At 43.8% G+C, this 20,375-nt stretch overlaps 28 non-coding genes across 28 annotated transcripts; all 28 read right to left on the reverse strand.

The window, feature by feature from the left end:
* Positions 1-2,469: 2,469 nt before the first annotated feature.
* On the reverse strand, positions 2,470-2,541 carry TRNAP-CGG (transfer RNA proline (anticodon CGG)). Its single transcript has one exon. It is a non-coding gene; the product is annotated as a tRNA-Pro (tRNA).
* Positions 2,542-3,270: 729 nt separating this feature from the next.
* On the reverse strand, positions 3,271-3,342 carry TRNAP-CGG (transfer RNA proline (anticodon CGG)). The gene has a single exon. It is a non-coding gene; the product is annotated as a tRNA-Pro (tRNA).
* A 1,530-nt stretch (positions 3,343-4,872) lies between these two features.
* Positions 4,873-4,944, reverse strand: TRNAP-CGG (transfer RNA proline (anticodon CGG)). Its single transcript has one exon. It is a non-coding gene; the product is annotated as a tRNA-Pro (tRNA).
* A 248-nt stretch (positions 4,945-5,192) lies between these two features.
* Positions 5,193-5,264, reverse strand: TRNAP-CGG (transfer RNA proline (anticodon CGG)). The gene has a single exon. It is a non-coding gene; the product is annotated as a tRNA-Pro (tRNA).
* Positions 5,265-6,474: 1,210 nt separating this feature from the next.
* On the reverse strand, positions 6,475-6,546 carry TRNAP-CGG (transfer RNA proline (anticodon CGG)). Its single transcript has one exon. It is a non-coding gene; the product is annotated as a tRNA-Pro (tRNA).
* Positions 6,547-7,114: 568 nt separating this feature from the next.
* Positions 7,115-7,186, reverse strand: TRNAP-CGG (transfer RNA proline (anticodon CGG)). Its single transcript has one exon. It is a non-coding gene; the product is annotated as a tRNA-Pro (tRNA).
* A 249-nt stretch (positions 7,187-7,435) lies between these two features.
* TRNAP-CGG (transfer RNA proline (anticodon CGG)) lies at positions 7,436-7,507 on the reverse strand. Its single transcript has one exon. It is a non-coding gene; the product is annotated as a tRNA-Pro (tRNA).
* A 408-nt stretch (positions 7,508-7,915) lies between these two features.
* TRNAP-CGG (transfer RNA proline (anticodon CGG)) lies at positions 7,916-7,987 on the reverse strand. The gene has a single exon. It is a non-coding gene; the product is annotated as a tRNA-Pro (tRNA).
* Positions 7,988-9,197: 1,210 nt separating this feature from the next.
* On the reverse strand, positions 9,198-9,269 carry TRNAP-CGG (transfer RNA proline (anticodon CGG)). The gene has a single exon. It is a non-coding gene; the product is annotated as a tRNA-Pro (tRNA).
* Positions 9,270-9,837: 568 nt separating this feature from the next.
* On the reverse strand, positions 9,838-9,909 carry TRNAP-CGG (transfer RNA proline (anticodon CGG)). Its single transcript has one exon. It is a non-coding gene; the product is annotated as a tRNA-Pro (tRNA).
* Positions 9,910-10,158: 249 nt separating this feature from the next.
* On the reverse strand, positions 10,159-10,230 carry TRNAP-CGG (transfer RNA proline (anticodon CGG)). The gene has a single exon. It is a non-coding gene; the product is annotated as a tRNA-Pro (tRNA).
* A 729-nt stretch (positions 10,231-10,959) lies between these two features.
* Positions 10,960-11,031, reverse strand: TRNAP-CGG (transfer RNA proline (anticodon CGG)). Its single transcript has one exon. It is a non-coding gene; the product is annotated as a tRNA-Pro (tRNA).
* Positions 11,032-11,279: 248 nt separating this feature from the next.
* Positions 11,280-11,351, reverse strand: TRNAP-CGG (transfer RNA proline (anticodon CGG)). The gene has a single exon. It is a non-coding gene; the product is annotated as a tRNA-Pro (tRNA).
* Positions 11,352-11,599: 248 nt separating this feature from the next.
* Positions 11,600-11,671, reverse strand: TRNAP-CGG (transfer RNA proline (anticodon CGG)). The gene has a single exon. It is a non-coding gene; the product is annotated as a tRNA-Pro (tRNA).
* A 568-nt stretch (positions 11,672-12,239) lies between these two features.
* TRNAP-CGG (transfer RNA proline (anticodon CGG)) lies at positions 12,240-12,311 on the reverse strand. The gene has a single exon. It is a non-coding gene; the product is annotated as a tRNA-Pro (tRNA).
* A 249-nt stretch (positions 12,312-12,560) lies between these two features.
* On the reverse strand, positions 12,561-12,632 carry TRNAP-CGG (transfer RNA proline (anticodon CGG)). Its single transcript has one exon. It is a non-coding gene; the product is annotated as a tRNA-Pro (tRNA).
* Positions 12,633-13,361: 729 nt separating this feature from the next.
* On the reverse strand, positions 13,362-13,433 carry TRNAP-CGG (transfer RNA proline (anticodon CGG)). The gene has a single exon. It is a non-coding gene; the product is annotated as a tRNA-Pro (tRNA).
* A 248-nt stretch (positions 13,434-13,681) lies between these two features.
* Positions 13,682-13,753, reverse strand: TRNAP-CGG (transfer RNA proline (anticodon CGG)). The gene has a single exon. It is a non-coding gene; the product is annotated as a tRNA-Pro (tRNA).
* A 1,209-nt stretch (positions 13,754-14,962) lies between these two features.
* TRNAP-CGG (transfer RNA proline (anticodon CGG)) lies at positions 14,963-15,034 on the reverse strand. Its single transcript has one exon. It is a non-coding gene; the product is annotated as a tRNA-Pro (tRNA).
* A 409-nt stretch (positions 15,035-15,443) lies between these two features.
* On the reverse strand, positions 15,444-15,515 carry TRNAP-CGG (transfer RNA proline (anticodon CGG)). The gene has a single exon. It is a non-coding gene; the product is annotated as a tRNA-Pro (tRNA).
* A 408-nt stretch (positions 15,516-15,923) lies between these two features.
* TRNAP-CGG (transfer RNA proline (anticodon CGG)) lies at positions 15,924-15,995 on the reverse strand. Its single transcript has one exon. It is a non-coding gene; the product is annotated as a tRNA-Pro (tRNA).
* Positions 15,996-16,724: 729 nt separating this feature from the next.
* TRNAP-CGG (transfer RNA proline (anticodon CGG)) lies at positions 16,725-16,796 on the reverse strand. Its single transcript has one exon. It is a non-coding gene; the product is annotated as a tRNA-Pro (tRNA).
* Positions 16,797-17,205: 409 nt separating this feature from the next.
* Positions 17,206-17,277, reverse strand: TRNAP-CGG (transfer RNA proline (anticodon CGG)). Its single transcript has one exon. It is a non-coding gene; the product is annotated as a tRNA-Pro (tRNA).
* Positions 17,278-17,685: 408 nt separating this feature from the next.
* Positions 17,686-17,757, reverse strand: TRNAP-CGG (transfer RNA proline (anticodon CGG)). Its single transcript has one exon. It is a non-coding gene; the product is annotated as a tRNA-Pro (tRNA).
* Positions 17,758-18,326: 569 nt separating this feature from the next.
* Positions 18,327-18,398, reverse strand: TRNAP-CGG (transfer RNA proline (anticodon CGG)). The gene has a single exon. It is a non-coding gene; the product is annotated as a tRNA-Pro (tRNA).
* A 407-nt stretch (positions 18,399-18,805) lies between these two features.
* Positions 18,806-18,877, reverse strand: TRNAP-CGG (transfer RNA proline (anticodon CGG)). Its single transcript has one exon. It is a non-coding gene; the product is annotated as a tRNA-Pro (tRNA).
* Positions 18,878-19,125: 248 nt separating this feature from the next.
* TRNAP-CGG (transfer RNA proline (anticodon CGG)) lies at positions 19,126-19,197 on the reverse strand. Its single transcript has one exon. It is a non-coding gene; the product is annotated as a tRNA-Pro (tRNA).
* Positions 19,198-19,446: 249 nt separating this feature from the next.
* Positions 19,447-19,518, reverse strand: TRNAP-CGG (transfer RNA proline (anticodon CGG)). Its single transcript has one exon. It is a non-coding gene; the product is annotated as a tRNA-Pro (tRNA).
* Positions 19,519-20,375: the final 857 nt, after the last annotated feature.

The following is a 20,375-nucleotide window of genomic DNA, read 5'->3' on the forward strand; positions in this document are numbered from 1 at the left end:
TGTGATAAAGTTATTATATATTAACGTAGTTATTGAAGAATTGCATAAATTTAATCATTCGTTAATGGATTTAACTTTCACTTTCGAAAAAATGAAAATAAAATTTAATCTCTTTACAAAATCTAAAAATATTCCAAGAATTTTGAGAGATAAAATCGGTTTAATATATGACCCCACTTTTAAAGTATTTTCAAAAGACGCTGTTAATTATGCACGCCTAGAGTTGCAAAAAATAGAACAAAAAATGTTATATTCATTTCCAAGTTTTTGGAATTATTTTCGCAGAATTTAACCCCAGAAAGAAGTTATTTTTAAAGAACGCTGTCAATTATAATTCACGAGATAGTGAACCATCACCTTTTGGGGAAATAAAAATTCTCAAAAATGGAGAACGTTTTTGGTATTGAATCGCGTAAAAATATAAATCATCGGTTTTCGAGTTATGTGTGTTGCAAACCTTTTAGTATTAAATCAGAAGGTGCAAACGAGATACCTCGATTAGGTACATTATGTTTGATCGAAATTGAGAACAATCGTAAAAAGTTTGAAGGAAACAATCTAATATCGAAGAGTGTCATTAATCAACTTGTACGTCGCGAAATGTTTAAAAACTTGTGCGCTAACAACATCGTTAAAATATCTTACTACCGACATGATGGATGGAAAGATTGGACCTCTATCAATACCCGAGATTGTGGACGCTACGTTTGTAGTTCGGCATGTAAACTAGGAAGTTTACATAAATACAACCCTAATGAACTTGATCAATGTTATCGAGCAGCGTACGTTTTAGGGTATGTGTGTCACGATCAAGCGAGCGTTGAATCGGTATTAAATACTGCAATTATAAAACTTTTGTATGAATTCAACACTCGTTTGACTATAAAGAACAGACAATGCAATGACAACCCCCATATTAAATATATTATTACACCTGTTAGTTATACTGTTAGTTTGTTTAAGTTATTATATATTAGCGTAGTTATTGAAGAATTGCATAAATATAATCATTCTTTAATGGATTTAACTTTCACTTTCGAAAAATTTAAAAATAAATTTAGTCTCATTACAAGATCTCCATATCTTCCAAGTATTTTGAAAGATAGAAACTTGAGATTAGCGTATGACCCCACTTTTAAAGTATTTTCAAAAGACGCTATTGATTATTATTATCATCAAGACTTGGAGCGGATGGAAAGACACTTTTTAAATTTATTTCCAAATTTTTGGAATATTTATCGCAGAATTTAATCGTGATGTAATCAATACAAATAAACATTGTTTTTTAAAAAATTTATTTCATCCTTTGATTTGTTTTTTACACCATTGACACAATCCTGTTTTAAAAAAATTCTGATCTAAAATCGGTAAGAGTACAGGATAAAAACCAAGAAGCGCTACTCCTGGGTTCATAGATAACATTCCACAAATAACTCCTACAGGTACAGTTATGGGAAGGATAAGTAATAACCCAGCTAAACAGACATTTTCTTTTACAACCTGTAAAACACGCTGCGTACAACATCGATTATTACAATATTCTTCAGTCTTGGATTTGCTTGTAGTTGAAACGTATTTCTCCGTTGGTGGTACATCTCTCCCTATCTCATCGATAGAACAATGTATGGGTATGTTGCATGTCGAAAACCCTTTCACAATTGGGCATTCCGGGGAATATTTCCGATGCACCTCATTTACTTTATCATTAGCTTTCCAACTATGTAATGTTATATCGCAATAAAAACATTTAACGGCGTCGCCCTTCTTTAAATAATAAAAACCATGTTTCGCAAACTCTGACGGTTTTATATTACTAACGGGGTAATCTTTAAAAGTTTCGAGCCGTAGTTTTTCCCAGTTCATTATAGCTTTACGTTTTGTCCCGAACTAATATAATTTCAACCACTGTTGCTGATATATCTTACAAATTTTACCTACGTCACAACACTACACGTGACTCACACGTGACTCGCATTTGATTGACAGGCGTGGGATTCTGAATTATGCAAATTATAATCATTTTCGGTTCATTTACATGTTTAAGGTCGGATCTCTGAATTATACAAATTTAGATCCTAATTTGCATAGTCAAAAGTGGGATTTCTGAATTATGCAAATTTGGATCATTGTTGGCTAATTTGCATGCCTAAAAGTGTGGTAACTTACTACTCCCGGGACCCCTCGCACCCTAAGCGGGTATCTTACCCCTAGACCAACGGACGAAATATGACACTGAAACATGCTCAACTCGTAGGCCTACAATTTAACTCGTTGCATTTAAATAGTCACCAAATTACTTCTGCAAAACTCGGGTCTGTCCGGGATTTGAACCCGGACTACTCACACCCGAAGCGAGTATCATACCCCTAAACCAACGGACGAAATATGACATAGAAACATGCTCAACTCGTAGTCCTACTATTTAACTAGTTACATTTAAATAGTCACCAAATTACTTCCGCAAAACTCGGGTCCGTCCGGGATTTGAACCCGGGACCACTCACACCCGAAGCGAGTATCATACCCCTAGACCAACGGACCATGTATGACAATGAAACATGCTACACTCGTAGGCCTACAATATAACTCGTTGCATTTAAATAGTCACCAAATTACTTCTGCAAAACTCGGGTCCGTCCGGGATTTGAACCCGGGACTAATCACATCCGAAGCGAGTATCATACCCCTAAACCAACGGACGAAATATGACACTGAAACATGCTCAACTCGTAGTCCTACTATTTAACTAGTTACATTTAAATAGTCACCAAATTACTTCTGCAAAACTCGGATCCGTCCGGGATTTGAACCCGTGACCACTCACACCCGAAGCGAGTAACATACCCCAAAACCATCGGATCATGTATGACAGCGAGACATTCTCAACTCGTAGTCCTACAATTTAACTAGTTGCATTTAAATAGTCACCAAAATGATTCTGCAAACCTCGGGTCCATCCAGGATTTGAACCCGGGACAACTCACACCCGAAGCGAGTATCATACCCCTAGACCAACGGACCTTGTATGACACTGAAACATGCTACACTCGTAGGTCTACAATATAACTAGTTGCATTTAAATAGTCACCAAATTACTTCTGCAAAATCTCGTGTCCGTCTGGGATTTGAACCCGGGACCCCTCGCACCCTAAGCGAGTATCTTACCCCTAGACCAACGGACGAAATATGACACTGAAACATGCTCAACTCGTAGTCCTACTATTTAACTAGTTACATTTAAATAGTCACCAAATTACTTCTGCATAACTCGGGTCCGTCCGGGATTTGAACCCGGGACCACTCACACCCGAAGCGAGTATCATACCCCTAGACCAACGGACCATGTATGACAATGAAACATGCTACACTCGTAGGCCTACAATATAACTCGTTGCATTTAAATAGTCACCAAATTACTTCTGCAAAACTCGGGTCCGTCCGGGATTTGAACCCGGGACTAATCACATCCGAAGCGAGTATCATACCCCTAAACCAACGGACGAAATATGACACTGAAACATGCTCAACTCGTAGTCCTACTATTTAACTAGTTACATTTAAATAGTCACCAAATTACTTCTGCAAAACTCGGATCCGTCCGGGATTTGAACCCGTGACCACTCACACCCGAAGCGAGTAACATACCCCAAAACCAACGGATCATGTATGACAGCGAGACATTCTCAACTCGTAGTAATACAATTTAACTAGTTGCATTTAAATAGTCACCAAAATACTTCTGCAAACCTCGGGTCCGTCCAGGATTTGAACCCGGGACAACTCACACCCGAAGCGAGTATCATACCCCTAGACCAACGGACCTTGTATGACACTGAAACATGCTACACTCGTAGGTCTACAATATAACTAGTTGCATTTAAATAGTCACCAAATTACTTCTGCAAAATCTCGTGTCCGTCTGGGATTTGAACCCGGGACCCCTCGCACCCTAAGCGAGTATCTTACCCCTAGACCAACGGACGAAATATGACACTGAAACAAGCTCAACTCGTAGGCCTACAATTTAACTCGTTGCATTTAAATAGTCACCAAATTACTTCTGCAAAACTCGGGTCCGTCCGGGATTAGAACCCGGGACTACTCACACCCGAAGCGAGTATCATACCCCTAAACCAACGGACGAAATATGACATTGAAACATGCTCAACTCGTAGTCCTACTATTTAACTAGTTACATTTAAATAGTCACCAAATTACTTCCGCAAAACTCGGGTCCGTCCGGGATTTGAACCCGGGACCACTCACACCCGAAGCGAGCAACATACCCCAAAACCAACGGATCATGTATGACAGCGAGACATTCTCAACTCGTAGTCCTACAATTTAACTAGTTGCATTTAAATAGTCACCAAAATACTTCTGCAAACCTCGGGTCCGTCCGGGATTTGAACCCGGGACCACTCACACCCGAAGCGAGCAACATACCCCAAAACCAACGGATCATGTATGACAGCGAGACATTCTCAACTCGTAGTCCTACAATTTAACTAGTTGCATTTAAATAGTCACCAAAATACTTCTGCAAACCTCGGGTCCGTCCAGGATTTGAACCCGGGACCACTCACACCCGAAGCGAGTATCATACCCCTAGACGAACGGACCATGTATGACACTGAAACATGCTACACTCGTAGGTCTACAATATAACTAGTTGCATTTAAATAGTCACCAAATTACTTCTGCAAAATCTCGTGTCCGTCTGGGATTTGAACCCGGGACCCCTTGCACCCTAAGCGAGTATCTTACCCCTAGACCAACGGACGAAATATGACAGCGAGACATTCTCAACTCGTAGTCCTACAATTTAACTAGTTGCATTTAAATAGTCACCAAAATACTTCTGCAAACCTCGGGTCCGTCCAGGATTTGAACCCGGGACCACTCACACCCGAAGCGAGTATCATACCCCTAGACCAACGGACCATGTATGACACTGAAACATGCTACACTCGTAGGCCTACAATATAACAAGTTGCATTTAAATAGTCACCAAATTACTTCTGCAAAAACTCGTGTCCGTCTGGGATTGAACCCGGGACCCCTCGCACCGTAAGCGAGTATCATACCCCTAGACCAACGGACGAAATATGACACTGAAACATGCTCAACTCGTAGGCCTACAATTTAACTCGTTGCATTTAAATAGTCACCAAATTACTTCTGCAAAACTCGGGTCCGTCCGGGATTTGAACCCGGGACCACTCACACCCGAAGCGAGTATCATACCCCTAGACCAACGGACCATGTATGACACTGAAACATGCTACACTCGTAGGTCTACAATATAACTAGTTGCATTTAAATAGTCACCAAATTACTTCTGCAAAATCTCGTGTCCGTCTGGGATTTGAACCCGGGACCCCTCGCACCCTAAGCGAGTATCTTACCCCTAGACCAACGGACGAAATATGACACTGAAACATGCTCAACTCGTAGGCCTACAATTTAACTCGTTGCATTTAAATAGTCACCAAATTACTTCTGCAAAACTCGGGTCCGTCCGGGATTTGAACCCGGGACTACTCACACCCGAAGCGAGTATCATACCCCTAAACCAACGGACGAAATATGACATTGAAACATGCTCAACTCGTAGTCCTACTATTTAACTAGTTACATTTAAATAGTCACCAAATTACTTCTGCAAAACTCGGGTCCGTCCGGGATTTGAACCCGAGACCACTCACACCCGAAGCGATTATCATACCCCTAGACCAACGGACCATGTATGACACTGAAACATGCCACACTCGTAGGTCTACAATATAACTAGTTGCATTTAAAAAGTCACCAAATTACTTCTGCAAAATCTCGTGTCCGTCTGGGATTTGAACCCGGGACCCCTCGCACCCTAAGCGAGTATCTTACCCCTAGACCAACGGACGAAATATGACACTGAAACATGCTCAACTCGTAGGCCTACAATTTAACTCGTTGCATTTAAATAGTCACCAAATTACTTCTGCAAAACTCGGGTCCGTCCGGGATTAGAACCCGGGACTACTCACACCCGAAGCGAGTATCATACCCCTAAACCAACGGACGAAATATGACATTGAAACATGCTCAACTCGTAGTCCTACTATTTAACTAGTTACATTTAAATAGTCACCAAATTACTTCCGCAAAACTCGGGTCCGTCCGGGATTTGAACCCGGGACCACTCACACCCGAAGCGAGCAACATACCCCAAAACCAACGGATCATGTATGACAGCGAGACATTCTCAACTCGTAGTCCTACAATTTAACTAGTTGCATTTAAATAGTCACCAAAATACTTCTGCAAACCTCGAGTCCGTCCGGGATTTCAACCCGGGACCACTCACACCCGAAGCGAGCAATATACCCCAAAACCAACGGATCATGTATGACAGCGAGACATTCTCAACTCGTAGTCCTACAATTTAACTAGTTGCATTTAAATAGTCACCAAAATACTTCTTCAAACCTCGGGTCCGTCCAGGATTTGAACCCGGGACCACTCACACCCGAAGCGAGTATCATACCCCTAGACCAACGGACCATGTATGACACTGAAACATGCTACACTCGTAGGTCTACAATATAACTAGTTGCATTTAAATAGTCACCAAATTACTTCTGCAAAATCTCGTGTCCGTCTGGGATTTGAACCCGGGACCCCTCGCACCCTAAGCGAGTATCTTACCCCTAGACCAACGGACGAAATATGACACTGAAACATGCTCAACTCGTAGGCCTACAATTTAACTCGTTGCATTTAAATAGTCACCAAATTACTTCTGCAAAACTTGGGTCCGTCCGGGATTTGAACCCGGACTACTCACACCCGAAGCGAGTATCATACCCCTAAACCAACGGACGAAATATGACATAGAAACATGCTCAACTCGTAGTCCTACTATTTAACTAGTTACATTTAAATAGTCACCAAATTACTTCCGCAAAACTCGGGTCCGTCCGGGATTTGAACCCGGGACCACTCACACCCGAAGCGAGTAACATACCCCAAAACCACCGGATCATGTATGACAGCGAGACATGCTCAACTCGTAGGCCTACAATTTAATTAGTTGCATTTAAGTAGTCACCAAATTACTTCTGCAAAACTCGGGTCCGTCCGGGATTTGAACCCGGGACCACTCACACCCGAAGCGAGTATCATACCCCTAGACCAACGGACCATATATGACACTGAAACATGCTACACTCGTAGGTCTACAATATAACTAGTTGCATTTAAATAGTCACCAAATTACTTCTGCAAAAACTCGTGTCCGTCTGGGATTTGAACCCGGGACCCCTCGCACCCTAAGCGAGTGTCTTACCCCTAGACCAACGGACGAAATATGACACTGAAACATGCTCAACTCGTAGTCCTACTATTTAACTAGTTACATTTAAATAGTCACCAAATTTCTTCTGCATAACTCGGGTCCGTCCGGGATTTGAACCCGGGACCACTCACACCCGAAGCGAGTATCATACCCCTAGACCAACGGACCATGTATGACAATGAAACATGCTACACTCGTAGGCCTACAATATAACTCGTTGCATTTAAATAGTCACCAAATTACTTCTGCAAAACTCGGGTCCGTCCGGGATTTGAACCCGGGACTAATCACATCCGAAGCGAGTATCATACCCCTAAACCAACGGACGAAATATGACACTGAAACATGCTCAACTCGTAGTCCTACTATTTAACTAGTTACATTTAAATAGTCACCAAATTACTTCTGCAAAAACTCGTGTCCGTCTGGGATTGAACCCGGGACCCCTCGCACCGTAAGCGAGTATCATACCCCTAGACCAACGGACGAAATATGACACTGAAACATGCTCAACTCGTAGGCCTACAATTTAACTCGTTGCATTTAAATAGTCACCAAATTACTTCTGCAAAACTCGGGTCCGTCCGGGATTTGAACCCGGGACCACTCACACCCGAAGCGAGTATCATACCCCTAGACCAACGGACCATGTATGACACTGAAACATGCTACACTCGTAGGTCTACAATATAACTAGTTGCATTTAAATAGTCACCAAATTACTTCTGCAAAATCTCGTGTCCGTCTGGGATTTGAACCCGGGACCCCTCGCACCCTAAGCGAGTATCTTACCCCTAGACCAACGGACGAAATATGACACTGAAACATGCTCAACTCGTAGGCCTACAATTTAACTCGTTGCATTTAAATAGTCACCAAATTACTTCTGCAAAACTCGGGTCCGTCCGGGATTTGAACCCGGGACTACTCACACCCGAAGCGAGTATCATACCCCTAAACCAACGGACGAAATATGACATTGAAACATGCTCAACTCGTAGTCCTACTATTTAACTAGTTACATTTAAATAGTCACCAAATTACTTCTGCAAAACTCGGGTCCGTCCGGGATTTGAACCCGAGACCACTCACACCCGAAGCGATTATCATACCCCTAGACCAACGGACCATGTATGACACTGAAACATGCTACACTCGTAGGTCTACAATATAACTAGTTGCATTTAAAAAGTCACCAAATTACTTCTGCAAAATCTCGTGTCCGTCTGGGATTTGAACCCGGGACCCCTCGCACCCTAAGCGAGTATCTTACCCCTAGACCAACGGACGAAATATGACACTGAAACATGCTCAACTCGTAGGCCTACAATTTAACTCGTTGCATTTAAATAGTCACCAAATTACTTCTGCAAAACTCGGGTCCGTCCGGGATTAGAACCCGGGACTACTCACACCCGAAGCGAGTATCATACCCCTAAACCAACGGACGAAATATGACATTGAAACATGCTCAACTCGTAGTCCTACTATTTAACTAGTTACATTTAAATAGTCACCAAATTACTTCCGCAAAACTCGGGTCCGTCCGGGATTTGAACCCGGGACCACTCACACCCGAAGCGAGCAACATACCCCAAAACCAACGGATCATGTATGACAGCGAGACATTCTCAACTCGTAGTCCTACAATTTAACTAGTTGCATTTAAATAGTCACCAAAATACTTCTGCAAACCTCGAGTCCGTCCGGGATTTGAACCCGGGACCACTCACACCCGAAGCGAGCAATATACCCCAAAACCAACGGATCATGTATGACAGCGAGACATTCTCAACTCGTAGTCCTACAATTTAACTAGTTGCATTTAAATAGTCACCAAAATACTTCTTCAAACCTCGGGTCCGTCCAGGATTTGAACCCGGGACCACTCACACCCGAAGCGAGTATCATACCCCTAGACCAACGGACCATGTATGACACTGAAACATGCTACACTCGTAGGTCTACAATATAACTAGTTGCATTTAAATAGTCACCAAATTACTTCTGCAAAATCTCGTGTCCGTCTGGGATTTGAACCCGGGACCCCTCGCACCCTAAGCGAGTATCTTACCCCTAGACCAACGGACGAAATATGACACTGAAACATGCTCAACTCGTAGGCCTACAATTTAACTCGTTGCATTTAAATAGTCACCAAATTACTTCTGCAAAACTTGGGTCCGTCCGGGATTTGAACCCGGACTACTCACACCCGAAGCGAGTATCATACCCCTAAACCAACGGACGAAATATGACATAGAAACATGCTCAACTCGTAGTCCTACTATTTAACTAGTTACATTTAAATAGTCACCAAATTACTTCCGCAAAACTCGGGTCCGTCCGGGATTTGAACCCGGGACCACTCACACCCGAAGCGAGTAACATACCCCAAAACCACCGGATCATGTATGACAGCGAGACATGCTCAACTCGTAGGCCTACAATTTAATTAGTTGCATTTAAGTAGTCACCAAATTACTTCTGCAAAACTCGGGTCCGTCCGGGATTTGAACCCGGGACCACTCACACCCGAAGCGAGTATCATACCCCTAGACCAACGGACCATATATGACACTGAAACATGCTACACTCGTAGGTCTACAATATAACTAGTTGCATTTAAATAGTCACCAAATTACTTCTGCAAAAACTCGTGTCCGTCTGGGATTTGAACCCGGGACCCCTCGCACCCTAAGCGAGTGTCTTACCCCTAGACCAACGGACGAAATATGACACTGAAACATGCTCAACTCGTAGTCCTACTATTTAACTAGTTACATTTAAATAGTCACCAAATTTCTTCTGCATAACTCGGGTCCGTCCGGGATTTGAACCCGGGACCACTCACACCCGAAGCGAGTATCATACCCCTAGACCAACGGACCATGTATGACAATGAAACATGCTACACTCGTAGGCCTACAATATAACTCGTTGCATTTAAATAGTCACCAAATTACTTCTGCAAAACTCGGGTCCGTCCGGGATTTGAACCCGGGACTAATCACATCCGAAGCGAGTATCATACCCCTAAACCAACGGACGAAATATGACACTGAAACATGCTCAACTCGTAGTCCTACTATTTAACTAGTTACATTTAAATAGTCACCAAATTACTTCTGCAAAACTCGGATCCGTTCGGGGTTTGAACCCGTGACCACTCACACCCGAAGCGAGTAACATACCCCAAAACCAACGGATCATGTATGACAGCGAGACATTCTCAACTCGTAGTCCTACAATTTAACTAGTTGCATTTAAATAGTCACCAAAATACTTCTGCAAACCTAAGGTCCGTCCAGGATTTGAACCCGGGACAACTCACACCCGAAGCGATTATCATACCCCTAGACCAACGGACCTTGTATGACACTGAAACATGCTACACTCGTAGGTCTACAATATAACTAGTTGCATTTAAATAGTCACCAAATTACTTCTGCAAAATCTCGTGTCCGTCTGGGATTTGAACCCGGGACCCCTCGCACCCTAAGCGAGTATCTTACCCCTAGACCAACGGACGAAATATGACACTGAAACATGCTCAACTCGTAGGCCTACAATTTAACTCGTTGCATTTAAATAGTCACCAAATTACTTCTGCAAAACTCGGGTCCGTCCGGGATTTGAACCCGGGACCACTCACACCCGAAGCGAGTATCATACCCCTAGACCAACGGACCATGTATGACAATGAAACATGCTACACTCGTAGGCCTACAATATAACTCGTTGCATTTAAATAGTCACCAAATTACTTCTGCAAAACTCGGGTCCGTCCGGGATTTGAACCCGGGACTAATCACATCCGAAGCGAGTATCATACCCCTAAACCAACGGACGAAATATGACACTGAAACATGCTCAACTCGTAGTCCTACTATTTAACTAGTTACATTTAAATAGTCACCAAATTTCTTCTGCATAACTCGGGTCCGTCCGGGATTTGAACCCGGGACCACTCACACCCGAAGCGAGTATCATACCCCTAGACCAACGGACCATGTATGACAGCGAGACATTCTCAACTCGTAGTCCTACAATTTAACTAGTTGCATTTAAATAGTCACCAAAATACTTCTGCAAACCTCGAGTCCGTCCGGGATTTGAACCCGGGACCACTCACACCCGAAGCGAGCAATATACCCCAAAACCAACGGATCATGTATGACAGCGAGACATTCTCAACTCGTAGTCCTACAATTTAACTAGTTGCATTTAAATAGTCACCAAAATACTTCTTCAAACCTCGGGTCCGTCCAGGATTTGAACCCGGGACCACTCACACCCGAAGCGAGTATCATACCCCTAGACCAACGGACCATGTATGACACTGAAACATGCTACACTCGTAGGTCTACAATATAACTAGTTGCATTTAAATAGTCACCAAATTACTTCTGCAAAATCTCGTGTCCGTCTGGGATTTGAACCCGGGACCCCTCGCACCCTAAGCGAGTATCTTACCCCTAGACCAACGGACGAAATATGACACTGAAACATGCTCAACTCGTAGGCCTACAATTTAACTCGTTGCATTTAAATAGTCACCAAATTACTTCTGCAAAACTTGGGTCCGTCCGGGATTTGAACCCGGACTACTCACACCCGAAGCGAGTATCATACCCCTAAACCAACGGACGAAATATGACATAGAAACATGCTCAACTCGTAGTCCTACTATTTAACTAGTTACATTTAAATAGTCACCAAATTACTTCCGCAAAACTCGGGTCCGTCCGGGATTTGAACCCGGGACCACTCACACCCGAAGCGAGTAACATACCCCAAAACCACCGGATCATGTATGACAGCGAGACATGCTCAACTCGTAGGCCTACAATTTAATTAGTTGCATTTAAGTAGTCACCAAATTACTTCTGCAAAACTCGGGTCCGTCCGGGATTTGAACCCGGGACCACTCACACCCGAAGCGAGTATCATACCCCTAGACCAACGGACCATATATGACACTGAAACATGCTACACTCGTAGGTCTACAATATAACTAGTTGCATTTAAATAGTCACCAAATTACTTCTGCAAAAACTCGTGTCCGTCTGGGATTTGAACCCGGGACCCCTCGCACCCTAAGCGAGTGTCTTACCCCTAGACCAACGGACGAAATATGACACTGAAACATGCTCAACTCGTAGTCCTACTATTTAACTAGTTACATTTAAATAGTCACCAAATTTCTTCTGCATAACTCGGGTCCGTCCGGGATTTGAACCCGGGACCACTCACACCCGAAGCGAGTATCATACCCCTAGACCAACGGACCATGTATGACAATGAAACATGCTACACTCGTAGGCCTACAATATAACTCGTTGCATTTAAATAGTCACCAAATTACTTCTGCAAAACTCGGGTCCGTCCGGGATTTGAACCCGGGACTAATCACATCCGAAGCGAGTATCATACCCCTAAACCAACGGACGAAATATGACACTGAAACATGCTCAACTCGTAGTCCTACTATTTAACTAGTTACATTTAAATAGTCACCAAATTACTTCTGCAAAACTCGGATCCGTTCGGGGTTTGAACCCGTGACCACTCACACCCGAAGCGAGTAACATACCCCAAAACCAACGGATCATGTATGACAGCGAGACATTCTCAACTCGTAGTCCTACAATTTAACTAGTTGCATTTAAATAGTCACCAAAATACTTCTGCAAACCTAAGGTCCGTCCAGGATTTGAACCCGGGACAACTCACACCCGAAGCGATTATCATACCCCTAGACCAACGGACCTTGTATGACACTGAAACATGCTACACTCGTAGGTCTACAATATAACTAGTTGCATTTAAATAGTCACCAAATTACTTCTGCAAAATCTCGTGTCCGTCTGGGATTTGAACCCGGGACCCCTCGCACCCTAAGCGAGTATCTTACCCCTAGACCAACGGACGAAATATGACACTGAAACATGCTCAACTCGTAGGCCTACAATTTAACTCGTTGCATTTAAATAGTCACCAAATTACTTCTGCAAAACTCGGGTCCGTCCGGGATTTGAACCCGGGACCACTCACACCCGAAGCGAGTATCATACCCCTAGACCAACGGACCATGTATGACAATGAAACATGCTACACTCGTAGGCCTACAATATAACTCGTTGCATTTAAATAGTCACCAAATTACTTCTGCAAAACTCGGGTCCGTCCGGGATTTGAACCCGGGACTAATCACATCCGAAGCGAGTATCATACCCCTAAACCAACGGACGAAATATGACACTGAAACATGCTCAACTCGTAGTCCTACTATTTAACTAGTTACATTTAAATAGTCACCAAATTTCTTCTGCATAACTCGGGTCCGTCCGGGATTTGAACCCGGGACCACTCACACCCGAAGCGAGTATCATACCCCTAGACCAACGGACCATGTATGACAATGAAACATGCTACACTCGTAGGCCTACAATATAACTCGTTGCATTTAAATAGTCACCAAATTACTTCTGCAAAACTCGGGTCCGTCCGGGATTTGAACCCGGGACTAATCACATCCGAAGCGAGTATCATACCCCTAAACCAACGGACGAAATATGACACTGAAACATGCTCAACTCGTAGTCCTACTATTTAACTAGTTACATTTAAATAGTCACCAAATTACTTCTGCAAAACTCGGATCCGTTCGGGGTTTGAACCCGTGACCACTCACACCCGAAGCGAGTAACATACCCCAAAACCAACGGATCATGTATGACAGCGAGACATTCTCAACTCGTAGTCCTACAATTTAACTAGTTGCATTTAAATAGTCACCAAAATACTTCTGCAAACCTAAGGTCCGTCCAGGATTTGAACCCGGGACAACTCACACCCGAAGCGATTATCATACCCCTAGACCAACGGACCTTGTATGACACTGAAACATGCTACACTCGTAGGTCTACAATATAACTAGTTGCATTTAAATAGTCACCAAATTACTTCTGCAAAATCTCGTGTCCGTCTGGGATTTGAACCCGGGACCCCTCGCACCCTAAGCGAGTATCTTACCCCTAGACCAACGGACGAAATATGACACTGAAACATGCTCAACTCGTAGGCCTACAATTTAACTCGTTGCATTTAAATAGTCACCAAATTACTTCTGCAAAACTCGGGTCCGTCCGGGATTAGAACCCGGGACTACTCACACCCGAAGCGAGTATCATACCCCTAAACCAACGGACGAAATATGACATTGAAACATGCTCAACTCGTAGTCCTACTATTTAACTAGTTACATTTAAATAGTCACCAAATTACTTCCGCAAAACTCGGGTCCGTCCGGGATTTGAACCCGGGACCACTCACACCCGAAGCGAGCAACATACCCCAAAACCAACGGATCATGTATGACAGCGAGACATTCTCAACTCGTAGTCCTACAATTTAACTAGTTGCATTTAAATAGTCACCAAAATACTTCTGCAAACCTCGGGTCCGTCCGGGATTTGAACCCGGGACCACTCACACCCGAAGCGAGCAACATACCCCAAAACCAACGGATCATGTATGACAGCGAGACATTCTCAACTCGTAGTCCTACAATTTAACTAGTTGCATTTAAATAGTCACCAAAATACTTCTGCAAACCTCGGGTCCGTCCAGGATTTGAACCCGGGACCACTCACACCCGAAGCGAGTATCATACCCCTAGACCAACGGACCATGTATGACACTGAAACATGCTACACTCGTAGGTCTACAATATAACTAGTTGCATTTAAATAGTCACCAAATTACTTCTGCAAAATCTCGTGTCCGTCTGGGATTTGAACCCGGGACCCCTCACACCCGAAGCGAGTATCATACCCCTAAACCAACGGACGAAATATGACATAGAAACATGCTCAACTCGTAGTCCTACTATTTAACTAGTTACATTTAAATAGTCACCAAATTACTTCCGCAAAACTCGGGTCCGTCCGGGATTTGAACCCGGGACCACTCACACCCGAAGCGAGCAACATACCCCAAAACCAACGGATCATGTATGACAGCGAGACATTCTCAACTCGTAGTCCTACAATTTAACTAGTTGCATTTAAATAGTCACCAAAATACTTCTGCAAACCTCGGGTCCGTCCAGGATTTGAACCCGGGACCACTCACACCCGAAGCGAGTATCATACCCCTAGACCAACGGACCATGTATGACAATGAAACATGCTACACTCGTAGGCCTACAATATAACTCGTTGCATTTAAATAGTCACCAAATTACTTCTGCAAAACTCGGGTCCGTCCGGGATTTGAACCCGGGACTAATCACATCCGAAGCGAGTATCATACCCCTAAACCAACGGACGAAATATGACACTGAAACATGCTCAACTCGTAGTCCTACTATTTAACTAGTTACATTTAAATAGTCACCAAATTACTTCTGCAAAACTCGGATCCGTCCGGGATTTGAACCCGTGACCACTCACACCCGAAGCGAGTAACATACCCCAAAACCAACGGATCATGTATGACAGCGAGACATTCTCAACTCGTAGTCCTACAATTTAACTAGTTGCATTTAAATAGTCACCAAAATACTTCTGCAAACCTAAGGTCCGTCCAGGATTTGAACCCGGGACAACTCACACCCGAAGCGAGTATCATACCCCTAGACCAACGGACCTTGTATGACACTGAAACATGCTACACTCGTAGGTCTACAATATAACTAGTTGCATTTAAATAGTCACCAAATTACTTCTGCAAAATCTCGTGTCCGTCTGGGATTTGAACCCGGGACCCCTCGCACCCTAAGCGAGTATCTTACCCCTAGACCAACGGACGAAATATGACACTGAAACATGCTCAACTCGTAGGCCTACAATTTAACTCGTTGCATTTAAATAGTCACCAAATTACTTCTGCAAAACTCGGGTCCGTCCGGGATTAGAACCCGGGACTACTCACACCCGAAGCGAGTATCATACCCCTAAACCAACGGACGAAATATGACATTGAAACATGCTCAACTCGTAGTCCTACTATTTAACTAGTTACATTTAAATAGTCACCAAATTACTTCCGCAAAACTCGGGTCCGTCCGGGATTTGAACCCGGGACCACTCACACCCGAAGCGAGCAACATACCCCAAAACCAACGGATCATGTATGACAGCGAGACATTCTCAACCCGTAGTCCTACAATTTAACTAGTTGCATTTAAATAGTCACCAAAATACTTCTGCAAACCTCGGGTCCGTCCGGGATTTGAACCCGGGACCACTCACACCCGAAGCGAGCAACATACCCCAAAACCAACGGATCATGTATGACAGCGAGACATTCTCAACTCGTAGTCCTACAATTTAACTAGTTGCATTTAAATAGTCACCAAAATACTTCTGCAAACCTCGGGTCCGTCCAGGATTTGAACCCGGGACCACTCACACCCGAAGCGAGTATCATACCCCTAGACCAACGGACCATGTATGACACTGAAACATACTACACTCGTAGGTCTACAATATAACTAGTTGCATTTAAATAGTCACCAAATTACTTCTGCAAAATCTCGTGTCCGTCTGGGATTTGAACCCGGGACCCCTCACACCCGAAGCGAGTATCATACCTCTAAACCAACGGACGAAATATGACATAGAAACATGCTCAACTCGTAGTCCTACTATTTAACTAGTTACATTTAAATAGTCACCAAATTACTTCCGCAAAACTCGGGTCCGTCCGGGATTTGAACCCGGGACCACTCACACCCGAAGCGAGCAACATACCCCAAAACCAACGGATCATGTATGACAGCGAGACATTCTCAACTCGTAGTCCTACAATTTAACTAGTTGCATTTAAATAGTCACCAAAATACTTCTGCAAACCTCGGGTCCGTCCAGGATTTGAACCCGGGACCACTCACACCCGAAGCGAGTATCATACCCCTAGACCAACGGACCATGTATGACAATGAAACATGCTACACTCGTAGCCCTACAATATAACTCGTTGCATTTAAATAGTCACCAAATTACTTCTGCAAAACTCGGGTCCGTCCGGGATTTGAACCCGGGACTAATCACATCCGAAGCGAGTATCATACCCCTAAACCAACGGACGAAATATGACACTGAAACATGCTCAACTCGTAGTCCTACTATTTAACTAGTTACATTTAAATAGTCACCAAATTACTTCTGCAAAACTCGGATCCGTCCGGGATTTGAACCCGTGACCACTCACACCCGAAGCGAGTAACATACCCCAAAACCAACGGATCATGTATGACAGCGAGACATTCTCAACTCGTAGTCCTACAATTTAACTAGTTGCATTTAAATAGTCACCAAAATACTTCTGCAAACCTAAGGTCCGTCCAGGATTTGAACCCGGGACAACTCACACCCGAAGCGAGTATCATACCCCTAGACCAACGGACCTTGTATGACACTGAAACATGCTACACTCGTAGGTCTACAATATAACTAGTTGCATTTAAATAGTCACCAAATTACTTCTGCAAAATCTCGTGTCCGTCTGGGATTTGAACCCGGGACCCCTCGCACCCTAAGCGAGTATCTTACCCCTAGACCAACGGACGAAATATGACACTGAAACATGCTCAACTCGTAGGCCTACAATTTAACTCGTTGCATTTAAATAGTCACCAAATTACTTCTGCAAAACTCGGGTCCGTCCGGGATTAGAACCCGGGACTACTCACACCCGAAGCGAGTATCATACCCCTAAACCAACGGACGAAATATGACATTGAAACATGCTCAACTCGTAGTCCTACTATTTAACTAGTTACATTTAAATAGTCACCAAATTACTTCCGCAAAACTCGGGTCCGTCCGGGATTTGAACCCGGGACCACTCACACCCGAAGCGAGCAACATACCCCAAAACCAACGGATCATGTATGACAGCGAGAAATTCTCAACTCGTAGTCCTACAATTTAACTAGTTGCATTTAAATAGTCACCAAAATACTTCTGCAAACCTCGGGTCCGTCCAGGATTTGAACCCGGGACCACTCACACCCGAAGCGAGTATCATACCCCTAGACCAACGGACCATGTATGACACTGAAACATGCTACACTCGTAGGTCTACAATATAACTAGTTGCATTTAAATTGTCACCAAATTACTTCTGCAAAACTCGGGTCCGTCCGGGATTTGAACCCGGACTACTCACACCCGAAGCGAGTATCATACCCCTAAACCAACGGACGAAATATGACATAGAAACATGCTCAACTCGTAGTCCTACTATTTAACTAGTTACATTTAAATAGTCACCAAATTACTTCCGCAAAACTCGGGTCCGTCCGGGATTTGAACCCGGGCCCACTCACACCCGAAGCGAGTAACATACCCCAAAACCACCGGATCATGTATGACAGCGAGACATGCTCAACTCGTAGGCCTACAATTTAATTAGTTGCATTTAAGTAGTCACCAAATTACTTCTGCAAAACTCGGGTCCGTCCGGGATTTGAACCCGGGACCACTCACACCCGAAGCGAGTATCATACCCCTAGACCAACGGACCATATATGACACTGAAACATGCTACACTCGTAGGTCTACAATATAACTAGTTGCATTTAAATAGTCACCAAATTACTTCCGCAAAACTCGGGTCCGTCCGGGATTTAAACCCGGGACCACTCACACCCGAAGCGAGTAACATACCCCAAAACCACCGGATCATGTATGACAGCGAGACATGCTCAACTCGTAGGCCTACAATTTAATTAGTTGCATTTAAGTAGTCACCAAATTACTTCTGCAAAACTCGGGTCCGTCCGGGATTTGAACCCGGGACCACTCACACCCGAAGCGAGTATCATACCCCTAGACCAACGGACCATATATGACACTGAAACATGCTACACTCGTAGGTCTAAAATATAACTAGTTGCATTTAAATAGTCACCAAATTACTTCTGCAAAAACTCGTGTCCGTCTGGGATTTGAACCCGGGACCCCTCGCACCCTAAGCGAGTATCTTACCCCTAGACCAACGGACGAAATATGACACTGAAACATGCTCAACTCGTAGTCCTACTATTTAACTAGGTACATTTAAATAGTCACCAAATTACTTCTGCATAACTCGGGTCCGTCCGGGATTTGAACCCGGGACCACTCACACCCGAAGCGAGTATCATACCCCTAGACCAACGGACCATGTATGACAATGAAACATGCTACACTCGTAGGCCTACAATATAACTCGTTGCATTTAAATAGTCACCAAATTACTTCTGCAAAACTCGGGTCCGTCCGGGATTTGAACCCGGGACTAATCACATCCGAAGCGAGTATCATACCCCTAAACCAACGGACGAAATATGACACTGAAACATGCTCAACTCGTAGTCCTACTATTTAACTAGTTACATTTAAATAGTCACCAAATTACTTCTGCAAAACTCGGATCCGTCCGGGATTTGAACCCGTGACCACTCACACCCGAAGCGAGTAACATACCCCAAAACCAACGGATCATGTATGACAGCGAGACATTCTCAACTCGTAGTCCTACAATTTAACTAGTTGCATTTAAATAGTCACCAAAATACTTCTGCAAACCTCGGGTCCGTCCAGGATTTGAACCCGGGACAACTCACACCCGAAGCGAGTATCATACCCCTAGACCAACGGACCTTGTATGACACTGAAACATGCTACACTCGTAGGTCTACAATATAACTAGTTGCATTTAAATAGTCACCAAATTACTTCTGCAAAATCTCGTGTCCGTCTGGGATTTGAACCCGGGACCCCTCGCACCCTAAGCGAGTATCTTACCCCTAGACCAACGGACGAAATATGACACTGAAACATGCTCAACTCGTAGGCCTACAATTTAACTCGTTGCATTTAAATAGTCACCAAATTACTTCTGCAAAACTCGGGTCCGTCCGGGATTAGAACCCGGGACTACTCACACCCGAAGCGAGTATCATACCCCTAAACCAACGGACGAAATATGACATTGAAACATGCTCAACTCGTAGTCCTACTATTTAACTAGTTACATT

Source organism: Phalangium opilio, unplaced genomic scaffold, assembly GCF_054372755.1.
Source record: "Phalangium opilio isolate 3A_F unplaced genomic scaffold, DU_Popi_V2 ptg000487l_1, whole genome shotgun sequence".
Classification (NCBI taxonomy): Eukaryota; Metazoa; Arthropoda; class Arachnida; order Opiliones; family Phalangiidae; genus Phalangium; species Phalangium opilio.